This window comes from Rhinoraja longicauda, chromosome 10, assembly GCF_053455715.1.
Source record: "Rhinoraja longicauda isolate Sanriku21f chromosome 10, sRhiLon1.1, whole genome shotgun sequence".
Lineage (NCBI taxonomy): Eukaryota > Metazoa > Chordata > Chondrichthyes > Rajiformes > Arhynchobatidae > Rhinoraja > Rhinoraja longicauda.
Genome location: NC_135962.1, coordinates 37,061,381 through 37,069,446, shown reverse-complemented (window position 1 = coordinate 37,069,446; position 8,066 = coordinate 37,061,381).

Sequence of the window (8,066 nt, the reverse complement as noted above, 5' to 3'; positions counted from 1 at the left end):
AGGGGAATTCTATCCTTGTTCTACCTAGGGGGAGGGGAGGTGTGAGGGGAGTGAGGGGATGAGGCAATGGAAACATAGAAATTGAAAGTTATTGAAGAGTTTAAGGGTATGTGAAGTGTCTTGGATGTAGGTTTGAAGGGATTGGACAAGGAGATGACTTCAGTGGGGCAAGAACAGATAGAAACAATGCGTGGGAAGGAACTGCAGATGCTGGTTTAAACTGAAGATCGAAACAAAAAGCTGGTGTAATTCAGCGGGACAAGCAGCATCTCCAGAGAGAAGGAATGGGTGATGTTTTGGGTCGAGACCCTTCTTCAGATTAGTTAGGGATAAGGGAAATGAGAGATATAGACGATGATGTAGAGAGATAATGAACAATGAATGAAAGATATGCGAAAAAGTAACGATGATAAAGGAAACAGGCCATTGTTAGCTGTTTGTTGGGTAAACAATGGGTCTGTCAGGGCAGTCCTGTTTTTAGATTTTGGGAAGGAGATAGAACCAGGCAGTGTGGGGCTGGGGATCTAAACAGTTGGAAGCTGTGGAGGGGAGCTTGGTGTTTGTCTGTGAGCTCATGGGCAAAGTATAGGTATTTGGAAGTGTCTGAGAGCTGGAGCCTGGCCTCAGCATGGTAGAGATCACCGCGACAGACTACAATGTATCTCCCTTGTCAGTGGGTTTGATAACATAATCAAAGACTTGTCCCACTCCAGTCATTCCAATTTCTCCCCACTCCCGTCCAGCAGAAAGTACAGAGGCTTGACACTGCACACCAGCAAACTCAGCAACAGCTTCTTCCCTTCTGTTATCTGGCTTCTGAAAGGTCCTTCCATAAGATAGGATACTTTCCTATTCACCTCTACCCCTTTGGACTTTGTCGATGGAACAGGTGTGCGACAATGCCGAGAACCAAATTCTGCACTCTGCATATTCCCCATTGCTCTATCTGTTGTACTAGCGTTTGACTTGATTGAATTTATGTATGGTATATAGACAATAGACAATAGACAATAGGTGCAGGAATAGGCCATTCAGCCCTTCGAGCCAGCACCACCATTCAATGTGATCATGGCTGATCATTCACAATCAGCACCCCGTTCCTGCCCTCTCCCCATATCCCTTGACTCCACTATCATTAAGAGCTCTCTCTAACTCTCTCTTGAAAGCATCCAGAGAAATGGCCTCCACTGCCTTCTGAGGCAGAGAATTCCACACATTTACATCTCTCTGAGTGAAAAAGTTTTTCCTCGTCTCCGTTCTAAATGGCCTACCCCTTATTCTTAAACTGTGGCCCCTGGTTCTGGATCTGTTCAAATACCATGCAGAACAAAGCTTTTCACTGTACCTTGGTACACATGAAAATAATAAACCTAAATGTCTTTGGATTGAATCATTGGTTCAATGTAGAGACCGGACTCTGGTGTTGAGCATGAGGGTTACATGCTATGCCCCTGACTTGGAATCTGGGAATCTTTGCTGCCCAGTAAGAGTTGGTTGGTGTTGTGTATTGGGTCTTTGAATACTTTTCTTTAAGAGGTTTGGCTAGCAGTTGCTGGGATGGTTTGGTTGGGCGGAGGATGGTGGGTGGTCCATGCCTATCCATCCCCTCCACAGATGTTGCCTGACCCACTGAGTTATGAAAGCACTTTTTGAATTATAGTTTAGAGACACAGCATATAAACAGGCCCTTCCACCCACCGAACCCAAACCGACCATCGATCACTCAAGATTCCAGCATCTGCAGTTCCTTAAGTCTTCAGAGAGCAGTTGCTGGGGTCAGGCCAGATGGGGGATAAATGCCAGCAGGCAGGAAGTGGTTTGATGGGGTTGTTGGGGGTTGGATTGGCATGTGGTCAGCGAGAAGTTCTGCTGTGCCTTCTCCAACCAGTTGAAAGCCATCTGCTAGATTGCTGGGACTCATTAAGATTGGCTGCCTGGAAGACTCATTGTTAGCAGCTTTCAACAAATCCATGTAGTGTTTACAGCCAGCTGTGCAAAACATGTGTCTAGAGAACTCTGCACCATTTGAGCAACATTAAAAAAATGCCTGGAGTTCAGATTTCATTAAGCTGCTTCCTTTTATCACCATAAACAAGTTTTAAGCCAAAGTAAAGGATTTGAGTTTTTTTACCTTGGAATCAATGTAAGTCCAATCGATTCCAAATTCAAAACAAGTACAACTTTTTCATAAAAGACAGCAATGGAGCCATTAATTATCAATGCTTAGTTATGACACCAAAAAGCAGCCCTTGTAATTAGTTTTAAAGCAAAGAACACAAAAACAAATGAACAGCCTCACCGAGCAAATTTGTTCTTCTGCTGTGCTAACAAAAATTGCTTGCAATACATTCATGAGCTAATGGCTAACTTGCCCCCAGCACATTACTGTGAAGACAAAGGATGATAGGCTTATCGACTTGCCCAAAAGACAGAGTTAGAGATAACGGCACAATATTTGATTTTAGGTCAAATAAATAAGATCATGAAAGCAGTCATTAAACATCATTGTGAACCTCTGTCCAAAAAAATCTTTGAATTTGTAAAATCAGGCTTCAATTTCGAATGTCATTATTTTGCCTAAACTGCACAACATGTTTTACCTCTTTTTCTAAATTACATGTGCAAAGCGAATTGTATTAGAGTTAGCACAGCATAGTGGCGCAGCTGGTAGAACTGTTACCTTACAGCACCGGAGACCAGCGTTCAATCCTGACCTTGGGTGCTGTCTTTGTGGAGTTTGCACGTTCTCCCTGTGACTGCGTAGGTTATTTCTGTGTGCTCTGGTTTCCCAAAGGCATGTGGGTTTGTAAGTTAATTGTCCTCTGTAAATTGTCCCTAGTTTGTAGGGAGAAGATGAGAAAGTGGGATAACATAGAACTAATGTGAACGGGTGATCTGGATGGTCGGTGTGGATTCAGTGGGTTGAAGGGTCTGTTTCAATGCTGTTTCTAAACTAAACTCGCTCAACGGAATAATTTCTACAAGAAAATTTATAAGGATACATAAGCCTCTCTTTTCCAGCTGTCTTGCCCCGCTCTGGCCTCTCAGTTCCAGCCACATTCTTTCTTTTCCAGCTTTCTCCCAGCTATGCAGGAGGATCGGGAATGGGAACTGAATATTCAGGGTTATACATCCTATAGAAAGGACAGGCAGGTGGACAGAGGAGGTGGGGTAGCTCTGTTGGAGGGATGAAATTCAGTCCCTTGCAAGGGGTGACATAGGGACTGACGAGTCACTGCGGATAGAGTTGAGGAATTTTAAGGTAAGAAGACACTAATGGGAGTTCTCTACAGACCCCCAAACAGTAGCCCAGATGTATGGTGTAAGTTACAGCAAGAGTTAAAACTGGCATGTAACAAAGGTAATGCCACTGTGGTTATGGGGGATTTCAATATGCAGGTAGATTGAGAAAATGAGGTTGGTTCTGGACCCCAGGAACGGGAGTTTGTAGAGTGCCTCCGAGATGGATTCTTAGAGCAGCTTGTACTGGAGCCGACCAGAGAGAAGGTAATTCTGGATTTAGTGTTGTCCAATGAACCAGATTTAATAAGGGAACTCAAGGTAAAGGAGGTAGTGACCATAACATGATTAGTTTTAACCTGCAATTTGAGAGGGAGAAGGTTAAATCAGAAGTGTCAGTGTTGCAGTTGAACAAAGGGGACTATGAAGGCATGAAAGAGGAGCTGGCCAAGGTCGACTGGAAAAGGATTCTAGCAGGAATGATGGTGGAACAGCAGTGGCAGGAATATCTGAACATGATCCTGAAGATGCAGGATCATTTCATTCCAAAGAGGAAGAAAGATTCTAAGGGGAGTAAGAGGCAACCGTGGCTGACAAGGGAAGTTTGAGATGGAATAAAACTAAAAGAAAAATGTATAACATAGCAAAGAGTAGCAGGAAGCCAGAGGATTAGGTAACTTTCAAAGGACAACAGAAGGTAACAAAACGGCCAATACGGGCTGAAAAGATGAAGTACGAGGGGAAGCTGGCTAAGAATATAAAGAAGGACACTAAAAGCTTCTTTAGGTATGTTAAGAGAAAAAGATTAGTAAAGACAAATGACAAATGTGGGTCCCTTGAAGAAACGGGTGAATTTATTATGGGTAACAAGGAATTGGCAGATGAGTTGAATAGGTACTTCGGATCTGTCTTCACTAAGGAAGACTCAAACAATATTCCAGATGTTCTAGAGGACAGAGGATCTTGGGAGACAGAGGAACTGAAAAGAAATTTCCATTAGGCAAGAAATCGTATTGGGTAGACTGATGGGACTGAAGGCTGATAAATCCCCAGGGTCTGATGGTCTGCATCCCAGCGTACTCAAGGAAGTGGTTCTAGAAACCGTGGACGCATTGGTGATCATTTTCCAATGTTCAATAGATTCCGGATCAGTTCCTGTGGATTGGAGCTAATATTATCCCACTTTTCACTAGAGAGAAAACAGGGAATTATAGACCAATTAGCCTGACATCCGTGGTGGGCAAGATGCTGGAGTCAATTATTAAAGAGGTAATAACGGCATATTTGGATAGCAGTAAAAGGATTGGTCCAAGTCAGCATGGATTTATGAAGGGGAAATCCTGCTTGATTAACCTTCTGGAATTTTTTGAGGATGTGACATGTAAAATGGATGAAGGAGAGCCAGTGGATGTAGTGTATTTAGACTTTCAGAAAGCATTTGATAAGGTCCACACGGGAGATTGGTGAGCAAAATTAGAGCACATGGTATTGGGGGTAGGGTATTGACATGGGTAGAGAATTGGTTGGCAGACAGCAAGAAAAGAGTAGGAATAAACGGGTCCTTTTCAGAATGGCAGGCAGTGGCGAGTGGAGTGCCGCAAGGCTCGGTGCTGGGACCGCAACTATTTACAATATATATTAATGATTTGGATGATGGAATTAGAAGTAACATTAGCAAGTTTGCAGATGACACAAAGCTGGGTGGCAGTGTGAACTGCGAAGAGGATGTAGGTTGTAGGTTGTAGGAGGTTGTAGGTTGACTTGGACAGGTTGAGTGAGAGTGCAGATGCATGGCAGATGCAGTATAATGTAGATAAATGTGAGGTTATCCACTTTGGCGGCAAAAACAAAGAGGCAGGTTATTATCTCAATGGTGTCAGATTAGGTAAAGGGGAAGCACGAGACCTGGGTGTTCTTGTGCACCAGTCACTGAAAGTAAGCATGCATGTACAGCAGGCAGTGAAGAAAGCTAATGGCATGTTGGCATTCGTAACGAGAGGATTTGAATATAGGAGCAAAGAGGTCCTTCTGCAGTTGTATAGGGCCCTGATGAGACCACGTCTGGATTATTGTATGCAGTTTTGGTCTCCCAACTTGAGGAAGGACATCCTTGCTCTTGTGGCAGTGCATCGTACGTTCACGAGGTTAATCCCTGGGATGGCGGGACTGTCATAAGAGGAAAGATTGGAAAAACTGGGCTTGTATTCACTGGAGTTTAGAAGGATGAGAGGGGATCTTATAGAGACGTATAAAATTATAAAAGGACTGGGCAAGCTAGATGCCGGAAAAATGTTCTCAATGTTGGGGGAATCCAGAACCAGGGGGCACAGTCTAAGAACACAGGGTAGGCCACTTAAAACTGAGATGAGAAGAAACGTTTTCACCCAGAGAGTTGTGAATTTGTGAAATTCTCTGCACAGATTACTGATTGTGGATGATTAGCCATGATCACAATGAATGGGAGTGCTGGCTTGAAGGGCCTAATGGCCTCCTCCTGCACATATTTTCTATGTGTCTATGTTTCTATTCCAATGCTGAAGAAAAGTCGAGACCCTAAATTTCGTCTGCCCATTCCCTCCACAGATGCTGCCTGACCCGCTGAATTCCTACAGCCTTTTTTGTTCTTTTGCATATAATCTTCTTGGCAGTTTGACACAAAAGGGCATTTAACACCAATCTGTTAACGTCCATGATTAGGCAGTTGTTGAAGTCACAAATAACAAGCTAAAGACCTGACCTAATGGATGGCATTCAATCCCTCCATAAAGTAAGATCAAACACAATTCGAAGAATGTTAATACCTTCCAGGATCAATGATGTGTATAACAATAGAAAGAAACTGGTGAGTGCGGCCAATTAGCAATATATGGCACGGGAGATCATCAGCAGCAGTCTTACTGAAATTCAATTCAAGTTTCGACAGAGACCAGAGGTGATGTAATGTCTGATTTACTCACCCTAAAGGAAGTGGGAATAGTTGCTTTCTCTACTCTCCTAAATATATTCTACATCAACCAGCATGGCATTCAAATCTCAACCACATGTCTGCAGTGAAATTTAAGGATTGGTGTTTGGATCTTTAGTTTTGATTAAGAGTATCTACATATTTCAAGATTTCTGACGTTCCAGACCAAGACCGAGGAGCTGATTGCTGACTTCAGGAGGAAAAAGCCAGGGTTCCACGAATCTGTCTTCATTGAAGTGGAGAGAGTCAACAACATCAAGTTCCTGGGCACGCAGATCTTTGAAGCTCTATCCTGGCCCAGGCACATTGATACAATCACAGAGAAAGCTCATCAATGCCTCTACTTCCAAGAATGATTGAAGAGCTTCTCTTATTGAATACTCTTATTGAATTTCTACTGGTGTACTGTAGAGAGCATACTGACTGGCTGCATCATGACAACTCAAACACCCAGGAATGAAGGAGACTACAGAGATTGGTGGACATTGCCCAGTCTACCATGGGTGCTGGCCTCCCTACCATCATAGGGATTTACAGGTAGGATCACCAAAAGGTAGCTAATATCAAAGACCCGCACCACCCTGGCAAAGCTCTCATCTCCCAACTCTCATCAGGAAGAAGGCTAGAGCTAGAAAACTGGTACCATCGAGATTTAAAAATAGATTATTCCCAGCAACCATCACGCTGATGAACATTATACAACACTAACCTCAGCAACTATGAACCTCTCTGCACTGTAGTTGCACTGTGGAATTTGGGGGTTGCAGCATTATGGTTACCTTATATTATAGTTTTTAATTTATTCTATATTTGATTATTATGCAGGTTCAGCAGGCAGTGAAGAAAGCCAATGGAATGTTGGCCTTCGTAACAAGAGGAGTTGAGTATAGGAGCAAAGAGGTCCTTCTACAGTTGTACCGGGCCCTGGTGAGACCGCACCTGGAGTACTGTGTGCAGTTTTGGTCTCCAAATTTGAGGAAGGATATTCTTGCTATGGAGGGCGTGCAGCGTAGGTTCACTAGGTTAATTCCCGGAATGGCGGGACTGTCGTATGTTGAAAGGCTGGAGCGATTGGGCTTGTATACACTGGAATTTAGAAGGATGAGGGGGGATCTTATTGAAACATATAAGATAATTAGGGGATTGGACACATTAGAGGCAGATAACATGTTCCCAATGTTGGGGGAGTCCAGAACAAGGGGCCACAGTTTGAGAATAAGGGGTAGGCCATTTAGAACGGAGATGAGGAAGAACTTTTTCAGTCAGAGGGTGGTGAAGGTGTGGAATTCTCTGCCTCAGAAGGCAGTGGAGGCCAGTTCGTTGGATGCTTTCAAGAGAGAGCTGGATAGAGCTCTTAAGGATAGCGGAGTGAGGGGGTATGGGGAGAAGGCAGGAACGGGGTACTGATTGAGAGTGATCAGCCATGATCGCATTGAATGGCGGTGCTGGCTCGAAGGGCTGAATGGCCTACTCCTGCACCTATTGTCTATTGTCTATTGTCTATTATGTATAATATGTATGTTACTACATTTACAGCCTGTTAAGCTATAGCAAGTAAGAATTACATGGTTCCGTTGTCAGTACATCCAGTATGACAATTAAACACTCTTGACTCTTGACTTCAGTTTCAGACAGTAAACCCAAGTGGGCCTCCCAGAAGGTTAACTCACTGAAGCTGACTTATATAGCCATTTCAAAAGAAAAAGTTGAAACACTCATCCTTTTAAAATATATCTTTGGACAAAAATAATGGATATGTACTATTGACCCTCTTATCTTCTCTCCCAGTGGGAAGTGTTTTACTTCTATTTTAGACAGTCCAGATAAAATCAAAAATTCTTCAGCTTGGGACTTGTGTCCA